Genomic DNA, 20633 nt, shown 5'->3' on the forward strand with positions numbered 1-20633 from the left:
TCCGGTATTGTTAGCCAATGTAGTATCGCTACATCATCACAGCCGAAACTAGCAAGTGAAGGCAACGTGGCTAATTAGCATATCCATGCCCTTTGACGTGTCATACTCTGTTCAACTTGTTACACATGAACGCCCGCTTTCAGCTGTAAGCCACCGAGGTTCATTCAATATCAAAACGATGCGCACGCAACAGTACTTATACAGCTGACAATAAGGGAAATAAGAATGAGAGAAGCAAATGCCCCTCTGGTAAAGTGTAAAGACCCAAATAAGACATAGAAATAAATAAAGTTAAAAAGGCTAATCAGCATACTAACGTAGTTTGGCGGTGTAGATAAAACAGATAAATCTATCCACTTTTCTCTAACGAAGCCACCACGAATGGTCTACAGAAAAGCGTCCAACTTGAAGGACATTTTGGTCCATAATGACCCTAGACAGTGCTATCAGAAAGGCACTTGGATCGACGCCAACAGGAAACTTGGTTCTTTTAAATGTGGGGACTGCACCACATGTAACAGTATGCTTACTGGTTCTACTTTCCATCACCCACGGACTGGGAAGAAATACAGAATTTATCATAGACTCACCTGCACTAGCAGCTTCGTGATATACATTCTAACTTGCCCGTGCTCAATGGTCTATGTTGGAAAGACCTCAACGACATTTCATGAAAGAATGGCCAACCATCGCCATGTGATAAGAGCAGTGATCGATAAAAAAGAATCGGACCAACCGGTTGCTAGGCATTTCTTGCAAGTGGGGCACACAGTGGCCAGTTTGAGGACAATGGTCATAGACCATGTTCCACCACTTGACAGAGGTGGGGACAGACATACCAAACTGCTACAGCTGCCTGGATCTATCGCCTAGACACTGTCTCTCCTAGAGGTTTGAACATACAACTTGACTACAATGTGTTCCTATAGCTGGATCTGGCTATGATTGGACGATCTAGGTTATCTTCTAGTTACGTGACTTTTTGTAGTCTAATGCTACATCTTACATAGCGGACCACCGGACTATTCTACTATGAAGTGAAAGTTTTTTCTCAAAAAAATCTTTTTAAATAAATTGGAAACCGGTCACTTGAGTGTGTTGATCACATTATAAGTTTCTATCATATTACAGGTGTTATGAAGTAGATATCATTTATTTAGGATAGATGTAGAGACATGATGGTACTTTAATACATCAGTTAGTGTCAAGGTGAGTATTATCTTAGAAATTTGAACCTCTGTTTTCTAGGAATCACAACTTGTATCAATTTAATATGTGGTAATGTTACACAGAGTTTTACACTGGAGGCCCAAAGGAGTGTAAACACTGTGTATTGATTTGGCCCTTATTAGTTTGTACTCATAATTCTCAGGAGCACAAAGAGCAGTTTCAGGGCGTAACAGTGAAATATATATATATAACAGATTGAGATACAGATTAAATCAACTTCAACAGTTCTTACAAGTCAGTATCAATAGGCAGCTAGCAGTTGTGGAATTAAGTTAAATGACAGTCTGTTACTATGCCATAAATATACCATACGACCTGTCTCCACTGGAGTGGTAGATAGAACACAGGAGCCGTGGAAGTGGAGTGAGCTGACCAGGTAAGTTGTTTAGTGCACCGGAGCCCCTTGTCCTCTGAGCGCGGTGAATAGGGAGAGCTGTACCTGCGGCTGCAGATGATGACGTCACCCGCGCTGGAACCGGACTGCTGTGTGGAAGTGAAGCTGCAGCGCAGCTCTTTAGGGATGTCAGGAGACAAGAAAGTTTGCCAGCGGTTGTGGCAGGTAAGCTGGGACAGGCTAGGAGAGCCAAATGAGAGCCCACACTGGAAGTGGCTGTGGCTGCTAAACGCAGTAGGAACCGGATTGTCCTGTAGAACCAACAGGATGGTTAGCTAGAAAGCTGGCTTGGATCTGGAGGAAATACTTGCTGTATACTACTAACAAAATAACCAAGCAATGAGTCTAGGAGGGGGAGGTGCTTTTATAGCACTAAGGATAATTAAGGATGAAACCAGTTAAAGGTACAGAACTTGCAAGGAACCCTGACAGTTAGACTCTTCCTTAATTGAAAAATAAGGCACTTTTATTGTGATGCTATTGTTTGGCTATATATTTACTATGTAGCTGATTAGGTCCAAAAACAGATATAGACTATCTACACCGCCAAACTACGTTAGTATGCTGATTAGCCTTTTTTTTTTTTAAATATTTTTTATTGAGGTATAATTTTTGGCAAATACACATAGTATAACAACATTATATAAGCACATACAAGATATAAGTTACATATTGAAATTACATATGCAATAAACTGTGTCGACTGTGTCCATGACATGTAGTCAATAATATTCATAGTTGCTGTATGAAAAGACACATATAAAAACTAGATTCATGGGTATATCCATTAGATAGTCAGGCTCTAGTAAACAAGCGTAATATAACTGCTTTAACCAAATATATTCTGAAGCAACATGGTTTATCATACAAGAGACACAATAGAACTGCACAAGCAATGGACAACATCTGTGATATCCATGCCATGAAGCCATCAAAGCTTATAATTGCTTCAACAGGATGCCAACATTAATGTTAAACCTTCTAATCCACCTAGAAAGGCCACTCTTGGGCCCTACACCATATGTAATAAATAGCACTTACAGAAGGTTACCTTAGCTAAAAGAGACCACTTGTGGGTCTCATTATCTGAACCTCATATTTTAAAATTTGCTTTACTATATGTTTGTAACAAAGGGGAAATAAGGAATTTTCCTTACAGGGATAGTGGTTAACCTGGGGGGTTTAATCACACAAAAGCCCGTCATGGGGTTTACTAGAAATAACAATTATTTGTAGTAAGAGATATAATTGTGTATATATATATATACAGGCTAAACATTAATATACAGGCTAAACATTAATATACCTAATAAGTAGTTGGAGCGTGCAATGTGAGAGAGATTTGTATTAAGTATGCACAGTATATTTTATGAGCGAAGATGGGGCAATAATATAATTGAGAACCTTGACCAAATATACTAATAAAACAATACATAGCTTCTGATTGGGACTTATTAGCGAGCCAGCCATCTCAGGAATAAAGTTGAGTGCAAGCCGTCCTATAATTAGATGACTTTTAGGATCACGCCATCCCGGCCGCAGACAGCGAGACCCCCTGACATAGCAGTTTGCAAACCTAAGGTAGCTGGAAACATCACAATAGGCTATTACTGAAACAAGATTATTGCTTCTAAACAAATACAATTTTACATGGTTATCATATGAATAGTATGCGAATAAGTGGGAGCCAGATACTCATTTCCCAACTATAGCAGGTAGCTAGCATAAACAGAAACAGGGGAATACACAGGTATAGGAGGCCAACAGTTTGTTATCTTAGCTCTTGCCATCATCTAATAACTAGAAAAAACAATGCTAAACTGTTTAGGTACATTCAATTGCATGCACAACTGGATATGGATATACATCGCTTTTAAACCTGTGCTGTCAGGTAATTGTTAGCAGAGAGACCACCAAAACTAGATTAAGCTAAAGTTCTAGGTATTTAGTAGACAGTCTGAATGGTTGCGAATGCTCAAACAAGGCAGGAGTTTTGCGGGGAGTTCTCTGCTCACCTCTGTTAGTCCATGCGAATGCAGTGATCTAACCCACACCTGTCCGTGGTATCATAATATAGACTCTGTTGTGTACAGGGCCGTGAGACAAGCTTGAACAAACCTGCATGTGTGTCTGGAGATTGCTTCTCACAACGATCATTGTTACACTTGAACTCTTTAGCCAGATGGCCTCTATGCTGCACAACTCTGTAATGAAATTGCAGACTGCGGTAGACACTGGCCCCGGTCCGGATAATACCTGTTTAGTGAGCGGAAAGGACATCGGTGGGTCATTATACTGGACCTCTTGTTTCTTCTGGACATAGCGGATCGTGCGTGATGAGCCTGAATTGGCAGCTTGGTAAGTTGGAGCAGCGGTGTTTGTTGCGGGTAAGTTTCCAGAGCTCTCAATGTCAGTCAGCCCCAACTCTCTCACCCGGCGGTGCCCTTTATGTAAGGATTTATCCATCTGCTTCTTCTCCAATGAGTTACTGTTCGTGACAGGCTCACAACTTAACGGCACCATACTCACAATGGTCTCGCTGTTCTGTTGAACCATAGCTCCGTCATTTCTCCAGGCTGCATCTACCTCTCTCCCCAGCCGTATAAAGTGATTGCTTAGAAGTTGTGTAATCTGAGAAAGCAGGGTAGCTCCCCCAGCCTCCATTTGGAACAGTTGGTTACTGGATCCCCGCTAAAAGTAGATAAATATTATTCTTGTTGCAGTGACTAGTGAGGTAGCACCGCGTCTTAACGGCAGGCCCACAGAGGGTACCCGCCGGGGGGTCAAGATGGTGGTACCAGACCTCAACGTAGTGTAGGAGTCCGGGTAGATTTATGAAAATCTGTAGCCACGAGGTGGAAAAGATGTTGAGAAAATGGCTGCCGCTCATGCAGAATCAGAATAAAGCCCCAATTGAAATTCAAAGGAATAGCACCTAGAGTGAAATTTGGCTTTCGCCAGCTGTTAGCAAAAAGTCCAAGGTTTGTTCAGAGCGTTTCTCAGAGTTCAGTTCTGTAGTGGTCAATATATAAAGTAATATATAGTGTAATCAGGATCAGAGCAGCAAGGGTATGCGACCAGTCTCCCGGGCTCCGGACTCCGCCCCCCCTGATTAGCCTTTTTAACTTTATTTATTTCTATGTCTTATTTGGGTCTTTACACTTTACCAGAGGGGCATTTGCTGCTCTCATTCTTATTTCCCTTATTGTCAGTTAGCCATCATATGTAGACATATTTCACTTAGGTTCTGGACCCAGACATTGGCCTATATTTAACAAAGTCTGGTGGACCTGATCCGCACTGGCCTTGCTGAATACGGAGAGCAATACGCTCTCCGTATTCAGCATTGCACCAGCAGCTCACAAGAGCTGCTGGTACAACGCCGCCCCCTGCAGACTCGCGGCCAATAGGCCACCAGCAGGGGGGTGTCAATCAACGCGATCGTACTCGATCGGGTTGATTTCCGGTGATGTCTGTCCGCCTGCTCAGAGCAGGCGGACAGGTTATGGAGCAGCGGTCTTTGTGACTGCTGCTTCATAACTGCTTGATAGATAGGCCCCAAAATATCAATCAATATTTTCTTCCAAATGTTTCAACTAAGATACTTTCAAGCTTTTTTTTAAAAATGTGCACAATATCAGTGTGAGGAATGCACTAATAAATTCATGGATGCTGATTGTAAGTATGGACTCCAAGATTTTAATTTTCATATAGAAATAGAGATGCATTGAAATAAAAAAAGTTCAACAATTATTTTTTTCAAAATAACTACTAACACAGCATAATGCAACCATATAGCAGCTATAACCCCTTAAAGGGATATGAAACCCAAAAATTGTATTATTTTTTTTGGTGATTCAGACAGAGCTTTTAAAAAGTTTCCAATTTATTTTCTATTATCATATTTGCTTTGTTCACATGATATTCTTTGTTGAAGAGCACCACATGGCAGGAAATAGTGCTGACATCTAGTGCTCTTGCAACTGAATAACATTCTTGCAAAACTGCGGTCATATAGTGCTGCAGAAATGGTCTGGCTCCTAAGCTTACATCCCCGTTTTTCAACAAACAATACCAAAAGAAAAATTGATAATAGAAAATAAATGAGAAAGTTGTTTAAAATCACGTGCTCTATCTGAATATTGAAAAACAACTTTTGTGTTTCATATCCCTTTAAAATCGTTGGCTGTCATTTTCAATGTAAGGAGTTAAATAGTGCGGCTCTTGCTGACAGAATAAGATTGTTCTATTGTTGCCAAATGCCTTCTCAAGTGAGGTGTGCAGTAATAGCGTGTTTGACATTTTTAAGACTCCAACATATAACTCTTAAATTATTTTACCTCCATAGCAATTCATACTTCTGGTTAAGAAACATTTAGGCCCATATTTATCAAGCTCCGAATGGAGCTTGAAGGGCCGTGTTTCTGGCGAGTCTTCAGACTCACCAGAAACACCAGTTATGAAGCAGAGGTCTAAAGACCGCTGCTCCTTAACCTGTCCGCCTGCTCTGAGCAGGCGGACAGACATCGCCGGAAATCAACACGATCGGGTTGATTGACACCTCCCTGATGGCGGCCGATTGGCCGCAAGTCAGCAGGGTGCGGCGTTGCACCAGCAGCTCTTGTGAGCTGCTGGTGCAATGTTAAATGCGGAGAGCGTATTGCTCTCCGCATTTAGCGAGGTCTTGCGGACCTGATCCGCACTGTCGGATCAGGTCCGCAAGACCTTTAATAAATAGGGGCCATCTAGTTTACTGTAACTGTTTTTCAGTAGCCAACCACCATTTGACTTATTTGGAAAAGTAAATCTGGTCTTCAGTCTGCAACCACCAAGGCTAGCCGCGATCATGGTCAAGCAATGACGGCAAGTGGCAATGCCTCTCCTATAGAAGTCAATGGGAGAGTGATGTCATAACCCCAATCTCTGCTCATCTGCAATTTACTGTGGCCCGGGGCTCTATTTAAAGTGTGCCTACACGGCACAGACAGTGCGCTCACTGAAACTAAAAATTGTTTCTGTGTAGGCACACTCCAAATTATGCTGTGGGACCTAAGTTGCACTACACCTACACTACATACCTCAGGCAATGTAGTCTCGACAGCTGATAACATGGTGTAACAATAATTCTAGTATTCGTCTAAATTTATCTGAAATCAGAAATAGAATGTGTGAACCACAAATGCAGGTTTTGCTAGTCATGTTTGAATTTAGGTAAATGTATACTTCCAATTATTAGTGGTAAGAAAGTATCTAATTGAAATGTTGCTGAATGTTTAGGACTGGATACAGGAGTTAACCCTTGTACCCAGAAAGAAGGATTAGACTGCCATAAAATTGACAGCAAGAACATAAAACAAAGTTTGAAACTAAACAACAGTTATGATACAGTGTGGTCGAACAACCATATTATTGCTGGAAGTCAGAGAGTGGTGTAATCAACTCAAGAAGTGTGGTTGATTCAGACTGTACCAAGTATATGTTAATACTACAGTTAGATAGGAAATTAGGCACACTACTGGAGAATTCACGGAATGAGTAGCTAGGATTGAAAACTTTCTCTTACCGGTGTGTCTTGTTTTACATTTGGCTGCAGCCGCTGTACAGCGAGACCTATGTTTTTGTTGCGAGTCTCGATATGGTGACGTCACTGAGAAATTTGAAAGCCGCGGAGACAGCGGCGGCAAGTTTTTAGGAGTAGACGACTGATGAGCCTGTCAAAGAGGTAAGGAAGTAGGTTACCCAATAAGTGACTTCCTTTAGGCAGGATCAGAAGCGATGTGAAGGCATACGTAGCTGATGGATGCAGAGATCACTTTGGTTGTATGGATATACAGGAAGAAGTCAGAGAGCAAAAATACAGGTTAGAATTATACGGGACCGAGGAATTCCTGGTTAAAGGGACATTATACACTAGATTTTTATTTGCATAAATGTTTTGTAGATGATCCATTTTATATAGCCTCTACAGCTTTTTTTTTTTTTTTAAAGTATAGTTTTGCTTTATTTTTAAATAACATTATGCTGATGTTCAGACTCCTAACCAAGCCCCAAAGTTTTAGGAGAATACTGATGTATACCTACTCCAACTTGCTCCTGTTTGTGTAAAGAGTCTTTTCATATGCAGTGGAAGTGGGAGGGGGGGAAGTGTCTGCTTTTTTGCTATAGAACCACCTGCAGTGGTTGTTTCAGCTACCTTTTCAACAGTGCTAAACAGGGAGCTTCTAAGTAAGTTTTTAAACGGTTTTATACTGTATTTTTAGATCAGTATCTGTGCATATTATTCTTAATAGTAGTGTCCATTACATGCAGTTAAATGAAAATTGGTGTATACTGTCCCTTTAAGGCTAGAGTCAAGTCAAAATTAAACTTAATGATTCAGATAGAGCAGGCAATTTTAAACAACTTTCCAATTTACTTCCATTAACAAAATGTGCACAGTCTTTATATATTTACACTTTTTGAGTCACCAACTCCTACTGAGCATGTGCAAGAATTCACAGCATATACGTATATGCATTTGTGATTGGCTGAGGGGGAGTGGAAATAGACATAACTTTGCAATTTATTTAACAAAAATCTACTACTCATTTGAAGTTCAGACAAGTGCTATTGCATTGTCTTCTTATCATGCATGTGTTGATTATGCAAATCTACAGTGTTGACTGGTCCTTTAAGTTATGTGGAAGGATGCTTTTACTGGAAGAACATTGTAACTTAACCCTCCCCTTCATAAAGGAGAAGAGGAGTACTGAGAAATGGTATGCCATAGCTCCCACCCTTTAAGAGCCGCTCAGTCTATGAAATAAGGACACCAAGCTGGTTGGTGGTAGGTTCCCAGAAATTATCTTCATGTGTAAAACCCTTCCAATTGTCATATCACAGTATTTTCTCTCTCTATACTTCATGATTACCACTTTTGACTATCCCTTTAAACATAATATCACATGACCGTTATGCCTTATAAGCCCTCCTCTCTATTTCAACTGTGCTTGGTAATTTGATTTGTATGAGGAGTGAACATAAACTCTCAAGTAACTCTGGTCTCTTACATCATGTGTTTTGCTAACCTTCAATCTGCAAATGTTCTTTTGAATTTCAGGACACCATTCTTTGTTCAGGATTACAAACTGACATTCAGCGTGTCTGCTGGAGTTCGGCGTCTGACGTCATCAGCACTCCGGGAGTCAGTGTCGCAGCTCCTCTCTCCCGTCGGAGTCAGTTCCTCAAGCTACGGACAGCTCATTCAACAGCTCTGTAAGGAAACCACATGTACACGCTGGACAAGAAGTCAAGGGTATCGTACAATCCATAAAGTTATCAACGTAGTAACACTAATCTCTTATTAATCCAAAGACTGTATAAACTAACAACTCAAACCTCTGCTTATATGTTACTAATGGAATGATAGCCTGATTTAACATCCGCTGCCTTATCCTGACTATTTCTGCATGCTGCATAACTTTATAACAAGCTTGTTGTTTCTATGACTAAGTTTGCATATGAACTTTATTGCATTAATCATTTAAGTTCTCTATATGAGTGATATGCTACATTCTGAATGAAGTGAGACTATCAGAGCTACAGTTATACAAAGTTTAGATAATATATCTCATTCTTAAAGAGACTTCCTCATTATTTTGGCAACTAGTTAATACATTATTTGGAGAGTATCTGCACATACATTGTATCAGACTTCAAACTCATTGTTGTGCATATCTCCTGCAACTAAAGTTAGTTGTACTTTACTTTTGACCTAAACAGGTCACCCTCAGTCAATGAGCAAAATAAGGTTCCTAGTTTATCAAGGTAACCTAGGTTTGGTGTGAGACTGAGTGGAGTAGATACAACTGGGTTCTCATTAAATATATAACAAATCCTCACATATTACCAAGCCCCTTATAACCCACTTGTATCTATAATGGATGTTACTGAATTATCCAACCGTGTTGGTACCCTTTCTCAGAATATGGATATAATGATCCAAGGTCTTAGGGACCTCCAAGTTGAAAATCAGGAATTACGTAAATACATTAGAGATCATGTACCTGCTCAAACTTTACCATCACCTCTTGTTTCTCCTGAACCACAAATATGTCACCTGAAAGATTTTCTGAGACAGGACCCAATTTAGAGACTTTAAAAATCATGTACCTTACTATTTACACTGAAACCAAGAACCTATCCTACTGAAAGGGTTAAAGTTCTAACGGTAATTTCTTATCTCACTGGTGAAGCCAAGGCATGGGCAAATGCATACTATGAGAAAGAAGATCCCATCTTAAACTCATTAGAGAATCATTCTTAACGCCATGTCTCTACTATATGAAAGACCATGACAAACAAGCTTCTGCAGAAAATTCGATCAGAAATTTACGACTCGTAGACGCCCTGTAGAAGAATATATAACTGATTTCAAGAGGTGGGCACCTGACACACAGTGGAATAAACCAGCTTTGACAAATCAGATTCCGTATTGGACTAGCGGATTCCCAAAAGATGAATTGCAACGTGTAGTTATTCCTAAGGACTTAGAAAATCTAATGACCTTGTCTATATCTATTGATCGTCGTTTGAGGAGGAAAGGAAGATTGAAAGAGGTTCATTAGAAATATCTACCAAGAAATCCTATAGCTCTCACTCAGTTTCTACTGTCCGATCAAATGAAGAGCCAATGAGATTGGCTTTGTCAAAGGGTCCTCTTAAACCGGAAGAAAAAGCCAGACGAAGACAACATAATCTTTGTTTATATTGTGCTGCTAAAGATCACGGAGTAAAGGAGTGTCCAATTCTGATGAAGTCAAAAAAAGGGTAAGCAAGAGATAGCTCATTTAAATGAGACTGTTATAAAAAACTCATCTCACTTTACTCTCTCTGTTGTCTACAGTGGGATCTACAATCAACTTAATGCCCAGGGTGGTAATCGACTCAGGAGCAACTAATAATTTCATTCATTTTTCTTTTGTTGAAAATCACAAGATTCCTATAATAAAAAAATGAATTGCACTACCTATTCGAGTTGTTGATGGTTCTTTCATTAATTCAGGTCCTGTTACCCATCATACAGTTCCATTATTATTATCATTTCCTTCAGGTCACTCTGAATTGTGTACCTTCGAGGTTATTCATTCTCCTTTATACCCCATAATTCTAGGACTCTCCTGGTTAAAGAAACACCAACCAACCATCTCATGGAATAGTGGTTCTATTTCCTTTGATTCATCATATTGTAAGACACACTGTACACAAACACAAACTCTATTACAGGTTGATATGATCAATATACCTACAGAGTACTCGGATTTTAATGATGTTTTTGATAAGGTTGAGGCTCAATCTTTACCTCCTCACAGACCTTACGACTGTCCTATCGATTTAAAACCAAACAGTAAAATTCCCTATGGTCGTATATATCCACTTTCTGAACCTGAACTGATTCATCTCAAAGGATACCTTGAGGAAAATCTAAAAAAAAGGTTTCATTCGGCCTTCTACATCTTCAGCTGGTGCCGGAATCTTCTTTGTGAAGAATAAAGATGACAGCCTCAGGCCTATAATAGATTACAGACAATTGAACAACTGCACAATAAAAAATAGATACCCTTTACCTCTAATTCCAGAACTCATAGAGAGATTACAGGGTGCTACTATTTTTACCAAACTTGATTTAAGAGGTGCATATAATTTAATTAGAATTTGCAAAGGCGATGAATGGTTAACTGCCTTTCGTACAAGGTATGGTCTCTATGAGTATTGTGTTATGCCTTTTGGTTTGTGCAATGCACCTGCAACTTTTCAGTTCTTTATTAATGATGTTTTCAGAGATCTACTCGACACATACATTGTCATATATCTGGACGATATTCTCATCTATTCAAATTCCAAAGAGGACCACATACAACATGTCAGAACAGTTCTTTCAAGGTTAAGACAGAACAACTTATATGCTAAGTCAGAAAAGTGTATATTTAATTCTGATTCTATTTCTTTCCTGGGGTATCATATTTCACCAAATGGAATATCAATGGAGGGACAACAAGGTGCAAGCTATCACCAATTGGCCTATTCCAAAAAATAAGAAAGAGCTCCAGAGGTTCTTAGGATTCTCAAATTTTTATAGGAAATTTATCAAAGGTTTCTCTACTATCGCAAAACCTCTCACAATACTCACCCAAAAGAACTACAAATATCATTGGAACCAACAGGCAGATGATTCTTTCAATGCTCTCAAACATAGTTTCATTACCGCTCCAATCCTACAATTCCCAGATCCATCGAAACAATATACATTAGAAGTAGACGCTTCTGAATTTGCAATAGGAGCCATTCTATCTCAAAGAGATTCTTCTACCAACATGCTTCATCCTGTTGCATATTATTCTCGGGTCATGAATTCTGCTGAAATTAATTACCCAATTGGGGAAAAAGAACTTCTAGCCATCAAGGCTGCATTTGAATTTTTGGAGACATCTACTAGAAGGGGCAAGATTTCAATCATCATATTTACAGATCATCGTAATCTACAATATCTAAAAACTAATAAAAGTCTTTCTTCCAGACAAGTCAGATGGAGTTTATTTTTTACTAGATTTGATTTTTTAATCACTTATCGTCCAGGAGTAAGAAATACAAAGGCAGACGCTTTATCTAGATATCCAACTCCATTAATTGAGTCATCTGAACTAAATTCTATAATATCACCAGAAAAATTCATCGGCCTTTTAGCGGGGAAAACATCTATTTTCAAAGAACAACAACAGAATGATCCATTGATTAATGATTCCAGGATTCATAAAGGTAATGATGGATTCTTCTACCATGGTCATGCATTGTATGTTCCAGAATCTCTTAGGAATGACATTTTAGCTATGGCACATGATATTCCAATTTCAGGACACCCTGGTTTCAAAAAAACTCTTCATTTAATTCAAAGGGATTTCTGGTGGCCACATATGATTCAGTCTGTTAAACAATACATACAAGTGTGTGCTGTATGTACCAAATGTAAATCTCAAAGAATTCACCCTTATGGTTTACTTCTATCTCTTCCAATCGCTGATAGACCTTGGCAAGATATTGCCTTAGACTTTATTGTCGATTTACCTCCTTCTTCTAACAACACAGTCATTTTGGTAGTTGTGGATCTCTTTTCCAAAATGGCACATTTTATACCTATTCACACTTTACCAACAGCTTCTGAAACTGCTGAACTGTTCATCAAACATATTGTCAAATTGCATGGGTTACCTAATTCTATTACGACTGACAGGGGTACACAATTTACCTCTAGATTTTGGATGCAACTCTGTTCCTGTTTGCATATTGATCGCCGTTTGAGTTCAGCTTACCATCCTCAAACAAACGGTCAGACTGAAAGGACTAATCAGGAGTTTAGAGCAATATCTAAGATGCCTACTGTACTTTTCAGCAAGATAACTGGTCTTCTCTTCTACCTACTGCTGAATTTTTCCTACAATAACACCATTAATTCATCTACCAATACAACTCCATTTTTCATTAACTATGGGTTTCATCCCTCTTATCATCTTCTTCAAAGATCTGAAAGTTCTTGTCCTATGGTAAATGACACTGTGAATACGATTGCTGAAGGTTTCATTCAACTAAAACAGATTCTACTACAATCTCAAGAAAAGCAAAAACGTTATTATGACTTAAGGAGGACGAAACCTCCCGACTATAAAGTGGGAGATCTGGTTTGGCTCTCTTCTAAACACTTGAAGCTTCACATTCCCAGTAAAAAGCTTGGTTCTCTGTTTATTGGTCCTTATAAAATTATTAGGATTGTTAACGCTAATGCTGTCACTCTACAACTTCCAAATTCTTTTAGGATACATCCAACATTTCATGTATCTCTTTTGAAACCTTTTGTTCCAGTCAGAGATCAAGTCTTGACAACTCAAGTTCCGACACTCATTGAGGATGAAGTTTCCTATGAAGTTGAGTCCATTCTAGATTCTAGATTCTATAAGAATTCTCTACAATATTTAGTCCGGTGGAAAAATTATACATCTGAAGAGGATTCTTGGGAACCATCCACTAATTTATCAGCCCCGAGATTGGTATCTTTATTTCATCGCAGACATCCAGACCGTCCCAAACCCTGATCTGCAGAGCAGATCGTTAAGGGGGGGTGTCCTGTCATATCACAGTATTTCTCTCTCTATACTTCATGATTACCACTTTTGACTGTCCCTTTAAACATAATATCATATGACCGTTATGCCTTTATAAGCCCTCCTCTCTATTTCAACTGTGCTTGGTAATTTGATTTGTATGAGGAGTGAACATAACTCTCAAGTAGCTCTGTCTCTTACATCAAGTGTTTTGCTAACCTTCAATCTGCAAATGTTCTTTTGAATTTCAGGACACCATTCTTTGTTCAGGATTACAAACTGACATTCAGCGTGTCTGCTGGAGTTCGGCGTCTGACGTCATCAGCACTCCGGGAGTCAGTGTCGCAGCTCCTCTCTCCCGTCGGAGTCAGTTTCCTCAAGCTACGGACAGCTCATTCAACAGCTCTGTAAGGAAACCACATGTACACGCTGGACAAGAAGTCAAGGGTATCGTACAATCCATAAAGTTATCAACGTAGTAACACTAATCTCTTATTAATCCAAAGACTGTATAAACTAACAACTCAAACCTCTGCTTATATGTTACTAATGGAATGATAGCCTGATTTAACATCCGCTGCCTTATCCTGACTATTTCTGCATGCTGCATAACTTTATAACAAGCTTGTTGTTTCTATGACTAAGTTTGCATATGAACTTTATTGCATTAATCATTTAAGTTCTCTATATGAGTGATATGCTACATTCTGAATGAAGTGAGACTATCAGAGCTACAGTTATACAAAGTTTAGATAATATATCTCATTCTTAAAGAGACTTCCTCATTATTTTGGCAACTAGTTAATACATTATTTGGGAGAGTATCTGCACATACATTGTATCAGACTTCAAACTCATTGTTGTGCATATCTCCTGCAACTAAAGTTAGTTGTACTTTACTTTTGACCTAAACAGGTCACCCTCAGTCATGAGCAAAATAAGGTTCCTAGTTTATCAAGGTAACCTAGGTTTGGTGTGAGACTGAGTGGAGTAGATACAACTGGGTTCTCATTAAATATATAACAAATCCTCACACCAATGGACCAAGTACTGAAATCGGCCACCTATCCTTCTAGAGTCCAGGATGCTCTGAACCTCAAATTCTTCCTCTGGTTTCACAAGCGTCGAGGTTTGTGGTAAACCAGTTTCGTGTTCCCGGATGGAATGAAAATGTTTAGCAAGGATACATGAAAAGTGGGATGTAGAGGGTAATTGTAAGGTGACAGCATTCTGGTTAAGGACTTTAGTAATGGTGAAGGGTGACCCACAAAGAGATTACTAAGGCCTAGATTTAGAGTTTTGCGGCCAAAGGGGTGCGTTAGCTATGCGTGCTTTTTTCTGGCCGCACCTTTTAAATACCTCTGGTATTGAGAGTTCACAGAATGGCTGCGTTAGGCTCCAAAAAGGAGCATAGAGCATATTTACCGCAACTTCAACTCTCGATACCAGCGGTGCTTACGGACGCGGCCAGCTTCAAAAACGTGCTCGTGCACGATTCCCCCATAGGAAACAATGGGGCTGTTTGAGCTGAAAAAAAAAACTAACACCTGCAAAAAAGCCGCGTTCAGCTCCTAACGCAGCCCCCATTGTTTGCTATGGGGAAACACTTCCTACGTCTGCACCTAACACTCTAACATATACCACCGAGTCTAAACACCCCTAACCTTACACTTATTAACCCCTAATCTGCCACCCCCACTATCGCTGACACCTGCATATTTTTTTTAACCCCTAATCTGCCGCTCCGTAAACCGCCACTACTTACATTATCCCTATGTACCCCTAATCTGCTGCCCCTAACACCGCCGACCCCTATATTATATTTATTAACCCCTAATCTGCCCCCACAACGTCGCCTCAACCTGCCTACACTTATTAACCCCTAATCTGCCGAGCGGACCGCACCGCTATTATAATAAAGTTATTAACCCCTAATCCGCCTCACTCCCCGCCTCAATAACCCTATAATAAATAGTATTAACCCCTAATCTGCCCTCCCTAACATCGCCGACACCTAACTTCAAACATTAACCCCTAATCTGCCGACTGGAGCTCACCGCTATTCTAATAAATGTATTAACCCCTAAAGCTAAGTCTAACACTAACACTAACACCCCCTAAATTAAATATAATTTAAATCTAACGAAATAAATTAACTCTTATTAAATAAATTATTCCTATTTAAAGCTAAATACTTACCTGTAAAATAAATCCTAATATAGCTACAATATAAATTATAATTATATTATAGCTATTTTAGGATTTATATTTATTTTACAGGTAACTTTGTATTTATTTTAACCAGGTACAATAGCTATTAAATAGTTAAGAACTATTTAATAGCTAAAATAGTTAAAATAATTACAAAATTACCTGTAAAATAAATCCTAACCTAAGTTACAATTAACCTAACACTACACTATCAATAAATTAATTAAATAAAATACCTACAATTATCTACAATTAAACCTAACACTACACTATCAATAAATAAATTAAATACAATTCCTACAAATAAATACAATTAAATAAACTAACTAAAGTACAAAAAATAAAAAAGAACTAAGTTACAAAAAATAAAAAAAATATTACAAACATTAGAAATAAATTACAACAATTTTAAACTAATTACACCCTACTCTAAACCCCCTAATAAAATAACAAAGACCCCCCAAAATAAAAAAATGCCCTACCCTATTCTAAATTACAAAAGTTCAAAGCTCTTTTACCTTACCAGCCCTTAAAAGGGCCCTTTGCAGGGCATGCCCCAAAGAATTCAGCTCTTTTGCCTGTAAAAAAAAAACCATACAATACCCCCCCCCAACATTACAACCCACCACCCACATACCCCTAATCTAACCCAAACCCCCCTTAAATAAACCTAACACTAAGCCCCTGAAGATCTTCCTACCTTGTGTTCACCTCGCCGGGTTCACCGATCGGTCCAGAAGAGGGTCCGAAGTCTTGATCCAAGCCAAGTGGGGGGCTGAAGAGTGACGTCCATCCTCGGGCTGAAGTCTGGATCCAAGCGGCGGCTGAAGAAATCCATCATCGGGATGAAGTCGGAAGTCCATCATCGGGATGAAGTCTTCTATCAAGCCGCATCTTCAATCTTCTTTCTTCCGGAGCGGAGCCATCTTCTTCCCAGCGGACGCGGAATCCAACCTCTTCAAGCGACGCCTACTAGCCGAATGACGGTTCCTTTAAGGGACGTTCATCCAAGATGGCGTCCCTCGAATTCCGATTGGCTGATAGGATTCTATCAGCCAATCGGAATTAAGGTAGGGAAAATTCTGATTGGCTGATGGAATCAGCCAATCAGAATCAAGTTCAATCCGATTGGCTGATCCAATCAGCCAATCAGATTGAGCTCAGCATTCTATTGGCTGATAGGATTCTATCCGCTTGGGCTTGGATCAGGACTTCGGACCCTCTTCTGGACCGATCGGTGAACCCGACGAGGTGAACACAAGGTAGGAAGATCTTCAGGGCGGGCTTAGTGTTAGGTTTATTTAAGGGGGGTTGGGTTAGATTAGGGGTATGTGGGTGTGGGTTGTAATGTTGGGGGGGGTATTGTATGTTTTTTTTTTTACAGGCAAAAGAGCTGAATTCTTTGGGGTATGCCCCGCAAAGGGCCCCTGTTCAGGGCTAGTAAGGTAAAAGAGCTTTGAACTTTTGTAATTTAGAATAGGGTAGGGGCATTTTTTTATTTTGGGGGTCTTTGTTATTTTATTAGGGGCTTTAGAGTAGGTGTAATTAGTTTAAAATTGTTGTAATTTTTTTCTAATGTTTGTAAATATTTTTTTTATTTTTTTGTAACTTAGTTCTTTTTTATTTTTTGTACTTTAGTTAGTTTATTTAATTGTATTTATTTGTAGGAATTGTATTTTAATTTATTTATTGATAGTGTAGTGTTAGGTTTAATTGTAACTTAAGTTAGGATTTATTTTACAGGGTAATTTTGTAATTATTTTAGCTATTAAATAGTTCTTAACTATTTAATAGCTATTGGTACCGGTTAAAATAAATACAAAGTTGCCTGTAAAATAAATATAAATCCTAAAATAGCTACAATATAATTATAATTTATATTGTAGCTATATTAGGGTTTATTTTACAGGTAAGTATTTAGCTTTAAATAGGAATAATTTATTAATAAGAGTTCATTTATTTCGTTAGATTTAAATAATATTAAATTTAGGGGGGGTGTTAGTGTTAGGGTTAGACTTAGCTTTAGGGGGTTAATCCATTTATTACAGTAGCGGCGAGATTTGGTCGGCAGATTAGGGGTTAATAATTGAAGTTAGGTGTCGGCGATGTTAGGGAGGGCAGATTAGGGGTTAATACTATTTATTATAGGGTTATTGAGGCCGGGAGTGAGGCAGATTAGGGGTTAATAACTTATTATAGTAGCGGTGAGATCTGCTCGGCAGATTAGGGGTTAATAAGTGTAGGCAGGTGGAGGCGACATTGAGGGGGGGCAGATTAGGGGTTAATAAATATAATATAGGGGTCGGCGGGTGTTAGGGCAGCAGATTAGGGGTACATAGCTATAATGTAGGTGGTGGTGCTTTTGCGGTCGGCAGATTAGGGGTTAATTATTGTAGGTAGCTGGCGGCGACATTGTGGGGGGCAGATTAGGGGTTAATAAATATAATATAGGGGTCGGCGGTGTTAGGGGCAGCAGATTAGGGGTACATAAGTATAACGTAGGTGGCGGTCGGCAGATTAGGGGTTAAAAAAATTGAATCGAGTGGCGGGCGATGTGGGGGGACCTCGGTTTAGGGGTACATAGGTAGTTTATGGGTGTTAGTGTACTTTAGAGCACAGTAGTTAAGAGCTTTATGAACCGGCGTTAGCCCAGAAAGCTCTTAACTACTGACTTTTTTCTGCGGCTGGAGTTTTGTCGTTAGATTTCTAACGCTCACTTTCAGCCACGACTCTAAATACCGGAGTTAGAAAGATCCCATTGAAAAGATAGGATACGCAATTGACGTAAAGGGATCTGCGGTATGGAAAAGTCGCGGCTGGAAAGTGAGCGTTAGACCCTTTCCTGACTGACTCCAAATACCGGCTGTAGCCTAAAACCAGCGTTAGGAGCCTCTAACGCTGGTTTTCACGGCTACCGCCAAACTCTAAATCTAGGCCTAAATTTCTTCTTAGATGTTCTAAGTTTCAAATGTCTTGTGGATAACCATACCTTGTCTCCAATTGAATAGGATGGAGGTGATCTCCTTCTTTTATCATAGTAACGTTTTTTACGTATCTGAGCTTCTTTTATATTATCTTAAAGTAGTTTGAAATTTTCTGAGATGGTACAAAGACAAACTAGTACACCGATGGCAACAATAGCCACACAGGTACTTGTAAGAGGCCTCAAGACACAAACTGGATATAAATATGAACGAAATTAGAAGTATATATACAGACTAAGTGAATATTAAAATGAGTGATACAATATGTGGACCGGGGACCGTCAAATGTCAATACAATATGAAAAGAGGACAGTAAATTGACAACTCATAAACTTGTACCCATATATGATGTTCCTACAGGTCGGAACGACCTATTGATTTAAATATGGTATGTAATTGAAATTTCACCACAATGTATATAGAAGATGGCAGTATATAAATAGGGGAACAATCCCACCACATTAACTCATATACATGTATATATATATACACCTATCTAAATAAGTGAATAAACCAAATGAAACAGGTAGACCAGGCAAATAGTCCAATTGATAATGATCAGTGATACAATAGTCAGGTATAGCCTGAGGAAACAGTGCTGTGACACTGAGAAACGCGTTGCTGTTATTTTTAATTTTTGTAATAAATTTTTATACTCTCACTCTGCTACCTTTCCTATTTTTGGGATACTGCCATTATCTCATCTACTTTTTGGATCTCTGGACTCTCCTGGGTGGGACGAGGATTCCATTGGCTGACTACCCTAACACTGAGTAGAACGGACCTGCACATAATCTTGGCATCTCTGGACTCTCCCTGGCGAGGCGAGGATTCCATTGGTTGTATTTCCGTTGTGTCTACCGGACGACTGGTTGGTTCCGGATCGCTTGTATTGCACATCAGTGCTTTATACTTTGTGAGTAACATTCTTAATTTCTACTGTTATCATCTGTGGAGTTGTATGATCTGCATTATGTGGCGCCCTCTATCTTCTTTGTTGTAGATCATCTTTCTGAGATGGTGTTGGTTAGGTCATTCACAAGAGGACAAGAGCTGTCTAGTTGAGGAAGTAAATGGAATGTCGGATGAAATCCATAGTTGGCTAGAGGGGAGTTATTTTAGTGGTAGTATTATATGTGTTATTGTAGGCAAATTCAGCTAATGGGAGTAGGGTCGCCCAATTATCTTGTTGCTGGGTGCTGTAACAACTGATGTACTGTTCCAACCATTGGTTGGTCTCTCAGTTTGACATTCGTCTGGGGGTGATAGGCAGTGGCCAGCCATTGTTCAATATGTAATGTACTACAGAGTTGACTCCAGAATTTGGAGGTGAATTGGGATCCACAATCTGAGGTGATAGTGGTAGGTAGACCATGATGTTTGGCAATGTGATTTATGAATAGATGGGCTGTTTGTGCGGCTGAAGGTAAACTACGATACAAAATAAAGTGGACCATCTTTGTGTGTAGATCTACTACAACCATAATGGTGGTTGTTGAAGATGATATTGGTAGGTCCACTATGAAATCGATAGCATATCCTTCCCAAGGTCTTTCTGGAATGGGAAGAGATAGAGAAGGCCATAAAGATGTCTTCATTCTGCCTTGGATACGAGTGCATACCTTACAGGATTGACATGTTTTTATAACATATTTAATCATGGTAGGCCACCAGAAAGATAGT

This window comes from Bombina bombina, chromosome 1 (genome assembly GCF_027579735.1).
Source record: "Bombina bombina isolate aBomBom1 chromosome 1, aBomBom1.pri, whole genome shotgun sequence".
Lineage (NCBI taxonomy): Eukaryota > Metazoa > Chordata > Amphibia > Anura > Bombinatoridae > Bombina > Bombina bombina.